Genomic DNA, 21,024 nt, shown 5'->3' with positions numbered 1-21,024 from the left:
GGGGGGGGGGGGATTAGATAAGAGGCACGGGATTGCGGGGGCAGTCAGGGAGCGTTGGATGGGGCAGAGACTCAAGGAGGAGCGGAGGGCAGTTGGGGTGGGTGTGTGGATACGGGGCAGGGCGATCAGGGGACAGGGAGCAGTTGGATAGGGCGTGGGAGTCCCGGGGGGCCTGTCAGGGGGCAGGGGTGTGGATAGGGGACAGAGAGCGGGGGGAGTTGGGTAGAGGGTGGGGGTCTCTGGAGGGGGCGGTCAGGGGACAAGGAGCAGGGGGGTTGGATGGGTTGGGGATTCTGAGGGGCGCAGTCAGAGGGTGGGAAGTGGGAAGGGTGGATAGCGGGTGGAGGCCAAGTGGTTTAGGGAGGCAGAGCCTTCCCTACCTGGCCCCCCATACAGTTTTGAACCCCGATGTGGCCCTTGGGCCGAAAAGTTTGCCCACCCCTGCTGTAAAGGCCAGGACGTAGCACAGACCCTGTAAACCCATGGGGGGAAGGTCAGAACCCCTGGTAGAAGAGAGTTTGGAGGAGCTTGCTTTGGTGGGGGAGGGGGTAACAGGAACACAGAGCCCTTGATATTAGGCGGAGAATGGGTTAGCCTGAAATAGGGGAAGGAAGATGACAAAGATCCGCTGGCATGGGGGAGAAGTGGTAATGGGGCACACAAAACCCCTGTCATGGGGGAAAGAATGGTGGAACCTGGTATAAGGAAGGGGGAAATGGGGGCACATAGAACCTCTGCTGGAGGGAAATTGAGGAGCTGGTAGGGGGATGGGGACACACAACCCTGGCCATGGGGAAGAGAATGAGGTGAGGGGAGAATGGGGGGATGCACAGCACCTCTGGGAGGGGGAGACTGGGTGAACCTAGCATGGGGGAAGGGCAGGCACACAGAGCCCCTGGCATGGGGGTATCCCAGGCTTGTTACAGCCTGGCTTTTAAACACTCTCCTGGGTGCAACCTCTTCAGTCTGTGGGAGCCCACGGGGAGGGCTCATGTGTTCCACAAGGGCAGGGCCACGCAGCCTCATCGACTCTTGGCCTGGCTTTCGGGTCCCAGCACCCCCTATTTCTCGCCATGGCTGTAAACAGCAAGTCAAACTGAGATCATATGCCTCAGATGCTTTTCCTTCCTAGGGAGCGAGGCAACTTTTCAGAGCAAAATCCAGCATCGGAGAGTCCTTAGGACTCAGGAAAGATCAGCTTAAGCCTGAGCCCATATTGGTGGGTACCATGGAGAAGCCATGTTCTCATTCTCTGAGATCCATCTTCAAGCATCTCTCTGGCCCTGGCTCCCTGCTCTGTTCCTGCCAACAACCTTAAGCAACAGTCACCTGGCACCTCCTCAATTTGTTTTCCAGCTCCAACCAGGCTGTGTTTATGTGTGTCCTTCTCCTAGCCCACTGACTCTTCTGGATTATCCATTAACATGTGCAGGGTCTAGTCAGTTTCCATTAATTATTCCAGTCCCCAACTAGGTGGTTGTAAGCCAAACACCATGTAACTTCCCTTCTACGCTCTGTGTATGGCAGGACAAAGCGCATAAGGAAACAGATGCCTGCACAAGGTTCATAAAAATGTTACCAAAATTCCCACAATCACCACAGGGAGGGAATGGGGAAGACACAGAGCTGCTGCCATGGGGGGAAGGGAGGAACCCAGGAATGGGTGAGGGATAAATGGGAGTTAGAAAAAAACATTGGTGGACCCTGATATGGGGGAAGGGGAAACACCAGGAGTCCCTCAGTCCATGCAATGAGCTTGATCTGCGCAAGCTATGACTTGTGTGACCCTACTCGCCCCATGTAGTTTGGTTTCCTCATGTCCCCATTCTCTACAGTTTTGGCTCTGCGGCTGAATTACACCTCCAGTGATGCACTTCCACTCACCAAGAGTAAAGACCATGCTGCATCATGGGAAATGTAGTCTGGCAACAGAGCCTAGCCCATAAAAAACAATGGGAGCACAAAGCACCTGAACTACAACTCCCATGAGGCATCGTGGCACCAAGTTAGAACCGACATATAGTTTATATTTGGACTAACAACACCAGGTTTTAATTTTGTTGGCAAACAACAGGGCGGAGACATGCAGAGCTGGGTTGCACAGGGCTGAGGAGCACATCGGCAGAGCTATGGGGGACACGCAGGGATGGGGAAGGTTCCTACGAGGTTGGGAGGAGATGAATGCACAGAGCATAGGAAGGGGTTGTGGGATGAATGGGCAGAGCTGGGGCTGGGGGAGGGGCCTGTAAATTTTCTTCAGCTGCCTGCCAAATGTTGCTATCAACACAGCCGGCAAAGAGCTCAGCCAGCGGTTCTCCCAGATTCAAGGAAGGGGATATGAGTCACAGGCCCATCTTATCATTCAGGGATCAGCTGCTTTGGGGCTCTGCCTTGGGCCTGGGTTCAGACTCTGGGGTTCTTTCCCTGCCCTTCTGTCTGTGCTGTTGTTCACCCATGGCTGGATCCATTCTCCTGCCCTGCCCCATCACTACTGCTGGCACTGACTTTCTGGGGGGTATTATTTCCATCTGCTGTCTGCAGGGTGTATCCCATCAGGTGATGTCTCTGCAAAATATTCCTCTTCCAAATCCTCATTGATTTGTTTTTGGGGGGGGACAGTGTCTGCAGGGTGAATTTCTCCAATCACTATGCTATCTGTGCAGGGCTCATCTCCTCCATGTCCTGGTTGATGAGTTGGTTGCTCTGCCCGCCATAGGAGAGAGAAGAGGAGAAGGGGACTAGGGTGATTGGCAGTCAAATTGGGGTTTGATCACTCTCTCTGGTTGGAGCTTTAGAAGAGGGGAAGCAAAGGGGAATTACAGAGAGCACAGAGCAGAGCCGCTGTGAAACAGTTTTGAGTCACTTTTATCCTCCCAACCACAAAAGCTGATCGCGAGGGTGGTGGTGGTGGCCGGGGGGTTTGCTAGTTGGGCTGCAGCCAGTTATTGGGAGTAACAGCCCAGCATGGCTGGAAGAGGAAGTTTACATTCAGAGTGGCAATTAAGAACAGTCAGAGGCTCATCTTGTCAGTAGATCTCAGTGTGCAGCTGTCTCTCCTCTGCTGGGCGGGGTCTACTCTGCCAAATCTTGGCAGGCAGCAGCAAAGAGCTTTTTAAGTGGTTATTCCAGACTGAACTTTGAAGCCACAATACTTTAGTATTGACATGAGTAACTGCTGTGATCAGAGCCTTCAAACCCTGGTTACACTCCAGTGCTCAGGTCAACGGTTCAAAAGCACCAGCCTCCTTACACAGTGACTGGGTTGCAGTGACTGTGGGAGTGCAGCACGGCTCCCCACTTGCACTGATTCTGGGGTACAGTCAGTGGAGGTGCACAATCCCCCACACATGTGCACTGATCCCAGAGCACAGTCACTCTAGGGTGCCTTGCCCCCCCCCCCCACCTCACTGACCCGGGGGAGCAGTCAGTGTTTCTATATTTCACCCCAACCTCTGCCCTATTCTGCTGCCACTCTGGTTCCTGGCTTCAGTCACTCTGGGGTAGGCATTGACATGATACAAACACATCACAGACCTCATGTGTCTGATGAAGTGGGTATTCACCCGCGAAAGCTTATGCTCCAACATCTGTTAGTCTTAAAGGTGCCACAGGACTCTCTGTTGCTTTTTACAGATCCCAGACTAACACAGCTACTCCTATGATACATCACAGACCTCATATCCCACCTGGGTGTCTCCGTCTAGCAGCAAACACCTCCCTGATTCCAGGCTGATGTGCGGAGCTGGTTTAGGTTACATGGTGCATGGAGGGAGCCCAGACTGAGGGGTGCAATCTGATCCCCATCAATGTTTCACCTCTCAGGGGTGCACAGATTCCAGGCGCCATGACTGAGAGGGTCATTCTCAGCTCTGACTTTTCTTTGTCACAGTTTCTGGGGGCTGCTCCCACCTTCCCTCCCTGATTCTTTTGGTTTTTCTTCTTCTCCCTTCTCTCTTCTCTCTTTCCTTCTCCAGTCCCAACTTCTACCCTGATTCTTTCTCTCCCCCATCCCCTTCCTGCGTGTCTCCTGTTTCCTCTTTTCATCCCCTGGTTTTCCTCAATACTCCCTCCTTCTTTTCCTCACCTCAGTTTCAATCTCTTCCACCCACCCCCGCCTGTGTTCTCCCTACCTCCTTTCCTGAGTCTGCTCTGCATGGAGCCCATTCTTTGGGTGTGGGAGTAGGAGGCTTTCAGGGGGAACCATGGTCTCTGTGATGAACAACACGTACGTGTACGTGTGTGTGTGTGTGTGTGTGTGTGTGTGATGAACAATGTGTTGTTTTGTCGTCCTTCGGTTCCTGAGTCACTTTCACTTTCCAGTGGACATTTTGTGCTATGGTTGTTACAGCCAGAAACCTTCCCTAATAACCTGTCTACATTGCTAGCAACACCACCCTCCCCTCCTCCTCCTGTGCCCCCTGGCCCTAAGCTGGGAGGGACCCCAGATCCTACCCAGAAATGACAGTTACGGGTTGGAGTTTTCTCACACCGTTTTCAAAGATTAGTCAGACTCTATTTCATGAATTATTTCCTGCCCCTCCCCCTGCCCACAGGAGGAACTGTGAAACAAGAAACAAAAAAGATCAGCTCCACAGGGCAACACACTGACAACTGCAGCAATGTATAAAATTGCAATAAATTTAGTTTCACAAATATTAAAAAACAACAACAACTCATTTGTAGAGGGGTTTGGAGGCAAGGGGACCAGCTCCCCAGCCTGGCATAAGGAGCCCCTGATCTTGAGGGGGGATGGGATTGTCTCTCACTGTGTGTCTGTGCAGCAGTCAGTCCAATGCAGCCCCGATCTCCGGAGCTGAGATTTAGGTGCTACCATAATACTCACACTAATTTATAAGTGACCCAACTGCTTCTCCTTCAAGGCCCTGGAAGGGTTAAATTTCAGAGACTGAATTTGAGTCTCTTTCTTGTTTAACCCGTCTTCTCCTGGGAGAAACGAGCACCTCCTTTTAAATAAAAGGTGAATCACGTTCTAGCAATGTCTAGAGTTAGTGTCTAACTGTCTGGTGTACAGATTCAGAGCGGTAGCCATGTTAGTCTGTATCATCAAAAACAACGAGAAGTCCTTGTGGCACCTTAGAGACTAACAAATTTATTTGGGCATAAGCTTTGGTGGGCTAAAACCCACTTCATCAGATGCCTGGAGTGGAAAATACAGTAGCAGGTATAGAGACACAGCATATGGAAAGATGGGTGTATGCAGTTCTTGTGGCACCGCACCACACACCCACTGCATGCCACTGAGTGAAAATTACAGCACTTTCCTAAGTCATTCACCTCCCTTTTAATACCCAGAGGTTCATTCCAAAAGCTTTTTTTTTTTGTATATGTGTAATGCAGCCATCATACTCTCTTTAGCACATTCATAAGCCTGATATTTCCCAGCTGCTTAGGAGAGAATCCGATCCAACTTTTCTTCCTCCTTATTTATCATTATTATTTTGTATTACATCAGCTCCTAGGAGCCCCACGCACAGAGCAGGCCCCCATTGTGCCAGGTGCTGTACAAACTCAGAACACAAAGCCAGTCCCTCTCTTGTGTGAGGGCTGCACTGTTAGCCCCATGCAGGATTGATGGTAGGAATCATTCCCTCTGAGGCAGGTGAGACTGGAGGAGGAAGGTAGCTGGGTCCATGAGCACATGCTGTGTAGAAAAGGAACGAACCCTAGATTGGGGTTTTAAAAATCAGCCTGGAATAAAAGATTAGATGAAAAGCAGATGATGCTATGCAAGGAAATGCTCTGCTACATAATGCATAATTAGCCTATGGAACTCATTGCCCCAGGCTGTTGTTGAGGCCAAGAACTTGGAAAGATTCACAGAATAATTGGACTTTTATATGGGTGGGGTGAATATCTAGAGTTAGATACTAATTTTTTTTTTTGTTAGTAATCACTAAAAAAGCTATAAACCCTCATGCTTCAGACAGGGGCAGCTCTAGGTATTTTGCAGCCTCAAGCACGGCAGGCAGGCTGCCTTCCGAGGCTTTCCTGGGAGGTCCCAGGTCCCGCGGATTTGGCAGCCGCCTGCGGAAGGTCGGCTGAAGCCACGGGACCAGCGGACCCTCTGCAGGCAAGCCGCCAAGGCAGCCTGCCTGGTCTGCTTGCGGCAGCAAAATATCTAGAGCCGCCGCTGCTTCAGCCAACTAACAGGACAAAGGTAAAACTTACTGTGCAGTTAGAAAATTAGCTGGAAACAAAACTTTCCGCACCCTGGCGGTTGGTATCTGTATTTACACCGAACAATAAGGGGCGTGTTTACACTGGTGACACTGGAGGGAGGATTCAGGCCAGCAGCAGCAGCAGCAGCAGCTGGCATAGACCAGCGTGGCTGTGGAGGGGAGTGTTTCCCTGCTGCCAGCTCTGGCCCCGCACAGCCGAGCCTGGGCGCCCGATCGCCCCGCTGGCCGCTTGGGCCGAAGGGGACGAGGTGCCACAACCGGCGTTTTGCTGCTCAAGGGCAAAGCAGGTAGGAAGCGACTCCGGGGACGCGCTTGGGGACAGGGAGCCCTGGGGCAGGGACGACGGGAGGGCTCGTGGGGCTCGGGCCACCCCAACGTTTGCCTTAGCCCCCCCCACCGCCCCGTATCCTGTAGCACCCTGCTGCTGCCCCACAGCATTTGCTGCTGGGCTGGTCCTGAGCGTACTTAACTTGTAACATCTGGGAACGCCAGGGCCCCTGCAACCATTTAGGTGAACTAGGCGCTTTCCTAGGGCACCAAGATTTGGGGGTGCCAAAAAGCAGTGCCCCCCAATTTTTTTTTAAATGGTTGAGCAGCCACTGCTGCTGAGACAGAGAGGCAGTTTGCGCTGTGGGCAGCAGGGGCAGCCCAGAGGCCCCCCCCCGCCCGCAGGGCGCTGCCCTGCGGCAGCCCAGGGCCCGTGCCCCCGCAAGCGCGCCCACCCCCCATCTACCTTGTCACTAGAACATTACATTGCTCACAGCACCGGCTTGGAGGGACTTGTTTCTAAATTTGCTAAACTTAAAGCGTGGAAACATAAATTCTAAATTATAACATGTTACTCTGTGAGTGTGTATTGTGTATAATGTATGTGATTTTCTTGGGGGGGGGCGGCGGCGTAAGATGGAAGTTTCGCCTAGGGCACAAAATATCCTTGCACTGGCCCTGGGTAATGCCTGTGTCCTCACTTGGGTTTAAAATCTGGGGCTAAAAGGAGAAAATGGTAGGTGGGGGGCGGGCAGGGTCTGAGCAGGAGGTGGAAACTGACTGCAGGAGGAGGTGTCAAACAGCTGGGGGCAGGAGAGAGGCTGAGGGGCAAAATTGGGGAGGGAAGGAGCTGGGTAAAGCCCAGGGGTGAGGGGCTGCCAGACGGTGGCAGAGAGAAAAACCTGGCATAGGGAGGGGCAGGGGGGTAATAGTTACCCCGATGGGCTGGGCCAGCTGCCGTGTTTGCAGTAATAGCATGTGGGGTAGATGGACTTTTTATTTCCTCTCACAGGATGCTGTGTGCTTAAGGGCACAGGACATTCCAGTGCCCGGGCGCACCGAGCTAACATACCGAGGTGCTGCATGAGTCAATGGACTATTTTATGTACATGCCCAAAAAAACTCTCTCACATTGTGGATGTTTAGAAGAATCCCTTGTCAGTTTATATCTCTGTGTACCATCTCCTAACAGTTCACACATTTGTCTTTGCTGCTGCTGTGATTCTCTGAGTTGCACACTCTTGCATCTTTCATAGACTCATAGACTCATAGGTCAGAAGGGACCAATATGATCATCTAGTCTGACCTCCTGCACAAGGCAGGCCACAAAACCCTACCCATACACATTTATAACAACCCCGAACCCATGACTGAGTTATTGAAATCCTCAAAATTGAGATTTGAAGACCTCAAGCTGCAGAGAATCCACCAGCAAGCGACCCATGCCCCACGCTGCAGAGGAAGGCGAAAAACCTCCAGGGCCTCTGCCAATCCGCCCTGGAGGAAAATTCCTTCCCGACCCCAAATATGGCGATCAGCTAAACCCTGAGCATGTGGGCAAGACTCACCAGCCAGCACCCAAGAAAGAATTCTCTGCAGTAACTCAGTTCCCATCCCATCCAACATCCCCTCACAGACCATTGAGCAGACTTATCTGCCGATAATCCAAAATCAATTGCCCAAATAATGTGCTGTTAGATTTTTTTATATATTTATATATATACATATATAATATAATATTCTGTTTACTGTATTTTCCGCTCCACATATCTGATGAAGCCCAGGAAAGCTTATGCCCAAATAAATTAGTCTCTAAGGTGCCACAAGGATCCCTCATTGTTTTTGCTGATACAGACTCACAGGGCTACCCCTCTGAAACCTGACTCCTTTCTTTGTAACCCATATAGGTTTGCTCCTTTTAATTGTTTACTTTTTTAAAATGTGGTTTTTATTACCCTTAGCATTCCTCTTTTGTCACCATTGTGCAGATGTATGTCATTGTGCTATTTAATTTATACTTTAATAGCAAATAATCATTGAAAATATTTATAAGTAAATAGTTGCTAATAGTTTTAGCAATGACATCTGTGTTTCTAGGATAGCCCTCCCTATGTTTTTTACTGTGATCTTTAATTTAGAAGTTTTGTAAATTTTTTTTATTAGGACTGTCAAGCGATTAAAAAAAATTAATCATGATTAATCTCACGATTAAAAAAATTAATCACGATTAAGCATGCTGTTAATAGAATATCATTTATTTAAATACTTTTGGATGTTTTCTGCATTTTCAAATATATTGATTTCAATTACAACACAGAATAGAAAGGGTACAGTGCTCACTTTATGATTATTTTTTATTACAAATACAGTAAAAGCTGTGTTATCTGGCACTTTACCATCTGGAAAGCTCTATTAACTGGCATTTCTGATATTTCCCAGTACAAATCTTCAGTCTGGTAACCGGGACTAGTATACAGCCCAGGAGGTTATGCAATTGCACATTCTGCACTCTACTTTTATGCAAAAGAGGCAGAAGACAAGTCAGCAAGCTGATATCAGGAATTTATTCAAAAAAGCAGCTTGTAGGATATCTCATAGGGTCAGTACAGATTCAGCCCAATCTCCTACGCAAGTGATCCCCAACCTTTTTCGTCTGGCGCCCACGAGGACCATGGCAGCGGATGAGCATCTGCCGAAATGACACCGACAAGCGGCAACGTCAATAGGTGTTGCCGCTGACAAGTAGCTTCATCCAGAGGCGTTGCCGCCAAAATGCCACTGATAATCAGCGGCTACGCCTCTGGATGACGCTGCTTGTCGGTGGCATTTCGGCGGATGCTCGTCTGCCCATCAGTACATGGGCGCACTTAGACGCCCCGGCGGCGGGGAGGGACCCCGTCCTCCACCTTCTACATCTACAATGATAATTGATGTTGATAATGATGACCCTGAGTTACTGCAAGCTCCTGAATTTCCTTCTGAATCATCAGAGAAAGATTAAATTATGTTCAGTATAGTATTAGTGTTGAGTGTATTTTTAGTGATCTGGGTGTACGCCATATGCCGTCCATAGTGATATGTAGTGTCAGAAGATAACCTACTGTATAGAAAACTTGCCCTGTCTACACCTAGGTGCTTCAAGAAACCAACCACTCTGCAGTGCAGTACTATGACTGGATTGCTGAATATCTGTATATTATTTTATACTTTATTCGTTTTTATTGTATTCTAATTCTTTGAAAATTGGTATTCCATGAGAAGTGTTACTCTTAGTTAACCAGAATATTTGATTTAACCAGTGCTTCCCATTTCCCCAACCTGCCGGATAACAAAGCTTTTACTGTATTTGCACTGTGCAAAACAAAACAAAAAACTGTATTTTTCTTTTCACCTAACACAAATACCAAAGTGCAGTCTCTTTATCATGAAAGTTGAACATACAAATGTAGAATTCTGTACCAAAAAAATGCATTCAAAAATAAAACAATCTTAAATAAAACTTTAGAGCCTACAAGTCCACTCAGTCCTACTGGTTCAGCCAACCGCTCAGACAAACAAGTTTGTTTACATTTACGGAACATAATGCTGCCCACTTCTTATTGACAATGTCATCTGACTGCGAGAACAGGTGTTCACGTGGCACTGTTGTAGCTGGCATAGTAAGATATTTTTACGTACCTTCCTCCTTTCACTGCCAGAGCAGATGCCCCCTTCCACTCCCTGATCTCTCGTTCCTTTGCCCCTCCTCCTGTAGCCAACTGTCTAGTGTAAAGCCATGGTTTGCTTTGCAGAGCCAGCTGGCATCAGCCTCTGTCAGATCGCTGGTAACCAGCATAGAAGAATGAATGGAAGGTGTTTTGCAGTGAGCGTCTTTCCTCGGCTGACCTCACATACTCCTTCTCTTTGAACCTGTGCATGGGGGCATGTTGCCCTCGCTAACATTGAAGGGGAGGGGAAGAGTGACATTTACCGACTGACTATAACAGGGATCCTGGGACTGACACAGCTACAACAGCACCGCACATAATGTGCCCGCTGCTTTTCCACTCACCTGTCCTCCAGGAGCTGCGCGTGCTCAGCCTGTGGAGGTGCTGTCTCTCCCTCCCCACCCCAGAGGTGTCTGCGTTTTGGTCCTCGTGTCTGCCTCTTGCATCACCCTGACACTCTCTGGAAGTGCTGTAGGGTGGGGCTGTTGGGGTGGGACGGTATTGACTGCTGGTATACCTGCTGATACTGATTCTGAGGCTTTCTCTGCAGTCAGTGAGAGGAAACTGATCACAGCCCAGCACAGGACCCCCAGTGCCCTGTGTTGAGTGAGGAGATGAAGAAAGGACAGGATCCCACAGAACACTGCAATGGAGACCCAGACGAGGACCCAAGTAATCAGATACAGGACGACAGGCAGAGGGATGGAGACTTATATAGACGGATCTGTAATTTTATTGGTGGGTGTCACTCCCCAAATCCTACTTCCCATGGGGGACGTGATCCCTCTGCTAGATGCCATCAGGCAGTTTCCCAGCTCTTACCTGCAGCTACTGTTGTATGCAGCCCCTCAGAAGGTGCTGATCTTCAATACATTGCCTTCCCTAAGGCGGGGTCAGGCAATCGTATGGCCAGACCCTCTGACTGGACTTGTTGTAACCTGGTCTAATGCAGGGAGCCGGACACAGTGCCTGAGACATTCTGATCCCCAGACAAGGGGGCAGAGGCTGCAGAATGAGGGTGTGTCTGAGACAGACACATTTCCTATCCCTGCTCCACTCTATGCCCTGGTGAGCTCTGGCGTACTCTGGGTAACAGCCCTACAAGACTGTAGGCAGGAGGCAGGGGTGGTGGTGGTGAAGTGGAACTGATCTATAATTACCTGACACCTTGTAGGTCCCTTATCCAGACTTGCTACTGTGATGTCTTCAACTAAAATCCCAATGAGCAGGTGGTTTGGGGAGGGGAAAGGGGTGAAGAAAAATATTGAGATATTTTGGTATCCCTTCTGATCATCTGACTGTCAGATTGTAAACTCTCTGGGCAAGGAACCATATCTTCCCAGGTGTTTGTAAAACAGCTACCACAACAGATCTTGAACTTGACCGTTGATGCTGCACACAAGTATAATTTAAGTAATAAAATAGCCTTACATGTCCCGCTACAGAGCGGGGAGCATATTGCTAAATCCTTCCTCCTGCCATGGCACCGACTTTGTAGCCATTAGTGTGCTGGGAAAACACAAAGAAAATCTCCCATGGGTTCAAATGTTGGTTTTCAGTTGAACTGGTGATGGAAGGGCCAGTGGGGATCTGTAGGGTGGACAAAGCTCAGCCAGAGCGATTTTCCCCATCGTAATGTACCCTTTCTGCAGGCAAATCAGATGGAGCCAGCAGCAAAGCTAGATAGAACCTGTGCAGGAGGGCCAGGTAGATGACCATGGTGGCCCCTTCTGATCTTGTAAATTTCCTCAGTGTAGACCAGGCTTGATTTGTAACTAATGATGACCAGTTCCGTCTTCTCCTCTCCCTCCCGCCTCCCCAGCAGTACCCTGGCCCATTAATGGCTTTTCTTTTTCAGGTGATCGAGCTAACTCCGCATTCTGCCTAGCAAAAAAAGTCACAATCCCAGTCTATGTCTTGATCATAATAGCTCTGGTAGGAGCAGCTCTGATAGGAGCTTTCTCAGGTGAGCCCAAGCCCTGCCTGGCCAAGTTTCTGTGTCCCGTTTCCCCTCTTTAGCCATCAGAGTCTCTCATTCTCTCCACCTCAGCTTTAAGCAGAAAACTTTCAACTCTCTGCTGTGAAATACCAAATCTCTCTGGAGCTGGATTAGGTTTACTGGACTGAATTCAGACCTCATGCCCAGTTGTGCCACCCCTCTGGAAGTTATGAGGAGACTGCTGGACTTGCCTTTCTACCAGCTTCTCAGTCAGTCCCGAGCTGAGCTTGCTGTCAGGAGAGGCAGTGCCACCTACAGGGTGCTTTATTATTTGGTGCAAAAGCCTTTTTTAGCAAAGGGTTGTGGCTGAGAATCTAAACGAAGAGTCCAGTTTCAAAGCATATTTATCTTGCTGCCCATCACTGAAGTATCTGGGCGCCTCCCCTGTAAAATTATCAGCAATAGTGAAGTCCCTCGTGGACTTCCTGGAGTTCTTGGCACTCTTGTCCTTTTGGGATCAGAACTCGGCTTTGGAGAGGGAATTTTCTTTTTTGTGGAGGTTTATGGGCAGAAGGAGGTGTCTCCTTTCTGGAAGAGAACCAGCCTGCCCTGCCCCAGGGTAGCCATCCCAGCTGATTATTCTGAAACTCCCATCTTTAACTGGGTTTTGGTATCCTCCTGCTTTAAGTATGAGTTTGGGCCTAGTTCTCTGTGCAGGGCACTGGGACGGTTATCGCCTCACTGAATTCACCGCTGGGCTCAAGTTCTGAGCATCTGGCAAAGGGTTCAGGAACCTCTGAGGCCTGGATCTGAGGGGCTTGTTCCCCCTGGATGCAGGAAGGGACAAGCTCTTAGTATGTTACTTTCTCATTTTCAGGAATAGTAAGCCTATATTTAGTCCATCCTGGCTCCGCAGCGGTCCTCTCTCTGGATCCCCCTCCTGGCCCCTGGTGTCTGGATGGCTGGGTCGGATACCAAGACAAATGCTACTTTTTCTCTGAGACCAAAGAGAACTGGACCTACAGCCAGCGCAACTGCTCTGCGCTTGGTGCTTCCCTGGCTGGGATCGACAGTGAGCAGGAAAAGGTGAGAGAGACCAGCATGGATGCTTGATAATGACCTAGATTGGGCTTGACTAGACAGACATGACTGCACTGGGGTATGGCCCAGCCTGTGTAGTTCCAGAAGGAGCTCTGGTCCCTTTCTTGCTGAGCGGCCAAAGGCAATGAAAGTCCAGCAGCTGAAATCCAGCTGCGCTCAGTATGCTGTTGTCCTTTCTTCATAGCTCCAGGCAGGAGAAGCACTTCCATTGGGTTGGGCTGGGTCAGCCAAAGCCCGGCCGGTGGGGCTGGCTGCGTGTGAGGCAGGGATTGTGAACCTGGCACTGCTATGCTGCCATGCTCTGGGTGTGAGGAATTTCTAGCTGAGCAGGACACCTGCTTTATGCCTACATATACCCCCACTGGGCCCTGCAAAGAGTCACGGCTCTGCTCCCGGCCCAGCTCTGTCCTAGCCCCACTCCAGTGATGGGTAGACAGGATACAAGGTACGAGGTGGCCTTGCAGAGTGAGACTAGAGCTTATATCCATATTGAGCCATGCAGCTTTCCCTCCCCTACAGGAAATTCTTGGCGGGGAGTGATCAGGAGACAAGAGCAGAGGTTTAGTGTGAATGCAGAGGGTGAATGTGCCTCCTTTGAACACCTCAGCCTCCTGGAATGTGAGGGGGCAGTCCCTTTTGAAAAAACTGATTCCCTGTCATGCAGAGCTGTCTGGGGTGGGTGAGGTTCAGTGCCATGATCTCAGAGTCTCATTCATGCTGTCTCTTTGCCTTTGTATTTCTAATACAGAGGTTCCTGCTGCGCTATAAAGGCAAACTTGACCATTGGCTCGGCCTCTGGAGGGAGCAGGAGCAGGATCAGGACCAGCCCTGGAAATGGGCCAATGGCACCGAATTCAACAACCAGTGAGTCCCTCTATATAGTAAAGTTGCCCTGGAATTTGACATTCCTGCGTGTATCCCAGAACTTGGTAGCACTGCAGTCGGCCGTTTTGTATGTGCAGCCACTGCCAGCTGATAACCAAACATCACATTGCGAGGAATAACCTTCGGCCTTTGTGAGACAAGCTCAGACAGCTGCATATTTGCAGTTTGTTAAATAAAATGGAAGAATAAAATAAAAACCTATGGAAAAGAGTAAGTAAATAGCAACCATGGTTTTAGGTGCCCCTAATATATTGTCAAGGCTAAAAATACTAAAAATGTTTTGCAATGATTAGTTTGTTGAAACGGGGGAAATTGGTGACCCAACCTAGTGGAGGTTATTGTGCTGATGCATTAAAAGAAGCTTCCTTGGATTGTTCTGAGGTATTTATTCTGTGGGAAAGGATCTGACATCTTAATCCCTGTCAGCGGGATGGAAGGAGGGCCCCTGGAAGTCCGGCTGGTGATTACTTAAAACCATCTCAAACTGTGGGTAACTATATCTCAGGTGTCCTAAACTATGTGTGTGCTTAATAGCTACTACGTAGTAGTTAAGAGCACGCACACTTGTTCGCTAATGGAGATGTTGTATCAATGTGGAGCACCTTCCCCCCCTCCGGGAGGGGCAGGCAGTGCCTAGATCCTGCCTGATTCTAGCTCCTGGCTTCTGTGTTGCAGGTTTGAAATTAGAGGAGGAGGACACTGTGCATATATGAGTGGTGGATTTGTTGGCTCTTCAAGGTGCACCTCACTCACAAACTGGATCTGCAGCAAACATGATGCGTATACAGTGGGAAAGAGAACTGCACAGCCTAGGATATAAAAGCTTGAGAATCATTGAAATGTGATCTGGAAAAGCTTGAAGACACGGCAGGATGAGTATTTATTCCCTACAGTCTGTTCCCCCAGGATCTGTCCTGGTTCTGATTGTCAAAAACTCAAGCAGCGGGACTTCCCATGTTCTTTATAGCTTGATCGAAAGTGTAACAGAGCTGTCACTTTCTAGGGAAACTTTCCTTATATTAACTAGCCCTCTTTACTCTGTTCTCCTGCTTATACCCCATGTGCACACAATCTCTCTAGTGTTTTCCTCATGTCCTGCTCCAGATCAATCCTCTTCCCCTTCGGAGCATGCTTATAGGTGCCTGTTTTCTGGAGACACTCAGTTTACCTCATCACTGATTTGTAATGTGACAGCAGAGCTACAGGGAAAGGAAGAAGGTACAGGAATTCATAATTGCAATAATTTTTTAAAATGGAAGTAGGCAGTGGATTAGGTACGTCTTCATATACGTCTCCTGACTGATCAAACTGCATTCATGAGCTTGTGTAACCCTGGTGGTATTTCTTTTTGCTTACTTGGATTTTTATTGTGCTGTCACACATGAGTACCCATCCCACTCTCTGTCTGAAAATCTTTTATAACTACAGTATTAAGTAGGCCATCAGTTACCTGGGATCAAAGCCAAGAACCCAGTGACCGCATCAGTATAACAAATTAGTTTAACTTCCTCCCAGTGTTACCCTTCTCCTCCTCCTAGTTATTAAATGCACTTGTTGCACTTTTGTTATTCAATTAGATAGTTAGCTACTTGGGGAAGGTTCTGTGCAGAAATGGTTACTTACTGTAACCGTGGTTCTTTAGGTTGTGATGCAGATATGTACAAGCAGCCCTTGGACTTATGACACCTGAAAATCGTGTCTTAAGTCAAAAACGTAACTTGAATTTCCCACAGGAACAATGTCAGATCGAGAATCATAAAGTCATAACCGATGTCATAAAGTTGGAACAGGATATCAATTTATAAACGGCAAGAACTGCCTGTGTTCCCCAACCCCTCTGCACTGATGTCTCGTCCCCTGAGCATTCAGCAAGAAGGAAGTGAGGAGGGCCGGGGTGGCACAGCCTCATATAGCCAGGGAGGGGCTACAGGCACAAGGTGCAAGTGTCACTCCTCTACGGGCACTGCTAAGCAAAAGTCTCCAGTTCGCAAGGTGCATGCACACTACTTGGCATGTACGTCTGCATCACATCTCAAAGAACCACAGTTTGAGTAAGTAGTCATTTCTTCTCACCCTGGTTGCTTAACGCAGCTGAACAGTGGTGCTCTTATTGTTGGGTATTATCAGTGCCTTAAGGAGGGGAAGTGCCAACCGTCCTCTGATTTCTGGGAGGATTTTCAATCTGTTCCTTCCCCACAACTTGCTCAGTTTGGAATATTGGTGCTTTTTGATCCACTGATCCATCCTCTACCATTCCCTGTAGTGGGACCAATGTATGTTTTTGTGATACTTGTACCCATTCATAGATCTATTTTTTTTTTTTCCCGTTATGATCATCTAGTCAGACCTCCTGGAGAACACAAGCCAGAGAACCTCGGCCACTGATTCCTGCATCAAAGCCTGTAACTTCTGTTTGAATTTATAACATCTCTCTTCTAGAAAGACCAATCCAATCTTGATTTAAAGACTCCAAGTGATAGAGAGTTCACCACATTCCGAGGCCAGTTGTTAAAACGGTTAATCAACCTCATTGTAAAAATCTGTATTAATTCACACTTTATTTCTAGTCTGAATTTCTCCAGCTTCGGCTCCCAGCCTTTAGAGCTTGCTCTGCTTTTAGCTGCTAGATCAGAGAGCCCCCTGCTATCAGAAATCTCCTCTCAAATTACCTTTGACTCCTCTCTTGAACTGAATAGATTGGGCTGCTGGTCTATCACGATAAGGTAATTTCCCAGACCTTAAATTGTTCTTAGAACTCTTTCCAACATTCTGGTGTACAATGGTGACCCTTAAACTTTTCCGCTGCCTTTGTGATGAAGTTTACCTGAGCTTTCTATGGTAGAGGGGTGTCTAGGGAATACTGCAGAGTGGTCTATCCCCTCCAGAGCTGTATTCCAATTGCTGCCTTGACAACTGGAAATTGTTGTGCTGTCTGCACTTTTTCTTTCATTTCTGTTCTTGACCTTCTCCAGTGTGGCTTCTGCCCTTTACACTTCGTGGAAGTCTCTAATGACACCACCTTGGCCAGGACTTGTTCTCCATCCTTGTCAAAAGTCACCCAGAGGTCAAAGAAGACATCGCTGACCAGTCCCTACTGCTTGATGTTTTATCGTCCTTGGTTCTGGCCTGTCATGGTTCTCCTCCAACCTCTCTGATCACTTGTATCTCATTTGGTGGTCTTCCTTTCCCCATTTCTGTGAGTATCCCTCAAGTCTCTGTCCTTGGCTCCCTTCTCTTCTTCTGTATACTTAGGTGCTCCTATCCACAAACATGAAATTCTGTCTCTTCCCTCCGTCTGTTTTCTTATCTCAGCTTTTCTACCATCTCTTGATAGCTGTTCACTCATTTTTAAACTCAACAGGGCCAAAATTGAACTCTGTTCTCCCCCTTTCGCCACACCAATCAGGTTCATAACATGGGTATCATCTGTGACTCTGCCCTCTCACTGGCCATACCCATGCAGACAACTTCTAAACCTTGCCACTTGTGTCATACTCCTCTCTAAACTCTGACCTTTCCTCTGTCTCCACATGGCCAAAACTCATCCAAGCCCTCATCATTTCACGCCCGAAACGTTTCTGCTTTCTCCTCATGAGTGGAAGAAACAAGAAGAATTATGTGGCTTTTAACCATCTTAATTTAAATGAAACAAGCTCAGAAACAGTTTCCTTCCCTTTGTCAAACATTTTTTTTAAACTCTCTTTTTTTTAGTAGTTTATGTTTAACACTGTACTGTATTTGCACTATTGGGGATTTTGTTTTTGGTCTTTGCTCCTGCCTGATTGTGTTCTTCAGGTTCCCGTGTAGTTAACCGATCCCATCATAACGTTTAACTCTGGTGCTTTTAGTACCCTGAGGGTATTATATGATCTTGCCCTATTTATGTGATCACTAGTTACATATTGAAAGAAGCCATTTCAGTATCAAGTATTGTTAGTTGGGTAATTAATTATCTGGCAGCGCTTAAGAAACTTTCCTACCTAACTCACAAGCCAAGACTCATCTCCCCAAGAATTGTTAAGAAGGGTCGATGCTATTTTTGAAAACCATTTTAAGCTAAAGACTTTTTTGTAAGAATCCTGTAAGTTTTTAGAAAGACTGACTTCTTAAATCTAAACACTTTCACTTTTTATATAGCTGAAGCAGAATTTTAAACTCCTATGAAGCCCTAATAAAAACTAAAGGCTTATCCCAGAAAATGGACTACATACAAGAGTTAAAACATTAAACTCCAAAGATAGTCTGAGCGTTCCCTGCTGAAGATCAGACTGTAGCACCTTATTGCATATGCAAACAGAGTTGGCCCCAGTAGCCAGTCATGAAGGTCTTAAGCAGGGATGGTGCTGGGGGTGGGAGCAGGCTTGCAGAGTCTGAAGCCACCCTAAAGCTTGCTTTCGCCATCATATAGCAGCCACCCCTCTCCAGCAGCCCAGCTCTGCAGGCAGAGCAGACACTGCTGGCCTGCTTGGGCAGGGGTGCCCTAGAGCAGCCTCCACTGACACTAGGAAACGAGAACAGTATAAATCTCTCTGCATTAAGCAAACATTCTCTGCTCCTGTTTCAACTCATCTCAGCCAGGTCACCTTGTCTCTTTCACTTAAGTAAACAGCATCAGGGAGACAAAACGAAGAAGCCACCCTGCAGCCTTCCACTATAGCCCTACTTTAGTCATCACCCCTCATAAAGATTCTTGCATGACAGGTGGGTTTGCCAAAGCACTGCCGAGGGACTAGCTTTCGTATTTTTTTTCCTTGGGATTATTTTAATGGGATATTGTGCTGCTATTCAACACTAAAATGGCTGAGATTGTGCTCCTCAAGAGGAGACATATACTAACCTTGCTAAAGGAAAAGAAATAGCCAATTTTAATTTATTAGGCAAAAAAATATTAAACGTGTCTCAGGGCAGCTCTTTGAGTGGCTTCTTTTAAGTAACTGAATGTAAATGCTTTCCTTGGCTTCATCAGACTTTAAGCTCATTTACCTTTGCACATTTATAAACTGTTAAATTTAAATGTATAATCTATGATAAACTAAACAAACCTCACCTTTAGTCAGCTGCTTTTGCACAGCTACAAACTTAGAGCAGAGATTGTTACTGAAGTAGCAATTGGATGTGTCTTTGTTTTAATAAAATGTTATTTCTGGTGACTTTTTTGTTTTTGTTTTTAACCATGGTGTCCCCTAAGGCAAGACAAAGAGCCTCATGTGATTAATATAGCATGGAGTCAGCCCTGAACTGTCAGTGAAACGCCGTTAAGATTTGGTCCCTACCACATCTGAAGTCCCTGGACTAAATGTTAGTAATTTTAGGGATAAAGACATTTGGTGTTCAACAAGCCCCCTTCTCACCTATTGAGGCTTTGGGAAGACCCTTCATGACTTTAGCTGCACCCTACCCAGATGATCTAGTAACCTATTGTGACATTGACCTCTGCTAACATTCCCACCCAGTATCTCTGGTTGCTCAGAGGTCATCTTCCATAACATCATCTTAGCTCTCAGCAGTAGGCTGGATTTTATAGACCACTAGCGATGATTCTTCTGCTTCTACACTGCTTCCTTTGCTCCATCTCTAACCTGACTAAACAAATGCTACTGCCCCTCTAACAAAACACTATCCCTTCTTCCTCAGATTCATTTGCTCACCCTTTGTCTGGCTGTGTCTTTAGATTGTAAGCCCTTCTGGATAGATCATTTCCTTTCTGTTTATGCCAGTGGCATAGCTAGACTAGGAAAATGGGGTGGGCCCAGCATTCAGGTGAGTGGGCAACAATGGGGGCTGCCTTCCCCCCATGGGGCTTATGGTTTTGTGGGGCCTGGACCAGGACAAGTGGGGGGTCCCCTCCTCTGCAGTCCCCATGCAATCCTGGGAAAATGGTGGATGGCTTGCCTTATCCTCCCACCTGACACTCCCTTGGGGCAGGATTGGGGGCTTGCCCCACTCTGCCTGCACACCCAACACTCTCCTCAGGGCATGGGGACTTGCCCCACTCAGCCCATGGGGGAGCTGGCTCCAGGCATGGGAACTCGCCCCAGTCTGCTTGCCTGCTTGGGAGCATTTGTGGGGGCCTGGATGGTAAATGAATGGGCCATGGCCCACTCAGGTCCACTTGTGGCTATGCCCCTGGGTTATGCAGTGCTCGCACACCAGGGCCGCACTTCTCACTCAGGCCCTTGGGCTCCTGTTAGTAAGCATTTTATACTATGCTGGCATCCAATCTGCCTTGTGTTTTCATTATCTAGAGTATGTTTGTTTCCTTGCCAAAAGTTCTGTCGTTTTGAGGAACTTGGCCATAGCCAAACTTGGCTACAAACTTTTAAAGGTTTATTTGGCTTTGTGCTTTACCTGGGGTTTAACACTGGCCCTGGAAGAACGGTATGAGCAGGGGCGGCTCCAGGCTCCAGCATGCCAAGCGCGTGCTTGGAGTGGCATGCCGCGGGGGGCGCTCTGCCGGTTGCCGGGAAGGCGACAGGCAGGGCTCTGGTGGACCTCCCGCAGGCACACTTGCAGAGGGTCTGCTGGTCCCGCGGCTTCCGTGGAGCTGCGGGACCAGTGGACCCTCTGCAGGCACACCTGCGGGAGGTCCACTGGAGCCACGGGACCGGGGACCAGCAGAGCGCCCCCCCGCTGCATGCCGCCATACTTGAGGCGGCAAAATGTTTAGAGCCATCCCTGGGTATGAGGAGACTTTCTCAAATGGTGCAGCCCCAGCAGTACAGCATGTGGCCATTTTGGTTCATCCTCATCTGCCTTATTTGAGGAGCAGGGTTTGATCACTGATCCAGTCCTGCTGTAGTTGCTGATTGATTCTTTGTATTCAGCACTACTCCATGGTTTCCTCGTTTTTTAGATCCTGGGCAGGCTAGAGCTCAAACACTCTAGGAAGGAGGGGTTTTTTACTTAACATCCCTTGAGTTATAGC

General features: G+C 48.2%; 1 protein-coding gene across 1 annotated transcript in view; it reads left to right on the top strand.

Moving 5' to 3' along the window:
- The window catches only part of LOC116829199 (C-type lectin domain family 2 member D-like), a 287,968-nt gene that overhangs the window by 229,124 nt on the left and 37,820 nt on the right, over positions 1-21,024 (top strand). The gene's annotated exons all lie outside the window — the stretch shown is intronic.

Source organism: Chelonoidis abingdonii, chromosome 12 (assembly GCF_003597395.2).
Source record: "Chelonoidis abingdonii isolate Lonesome George chromosome 12, CheloAbing_2.0, whole genome shotgun sequence".
NCBI lineage: Eukaryota > Metazoa > Chordata > Testudines > Testudinidae > Chelonoidis > Chelonoidis abingdonii.
The sequence above is the reverse complement of the archived record's forward strand: the minus strand, read 5'-3'. Positions and strand labels throughout refer to the sequence as shown.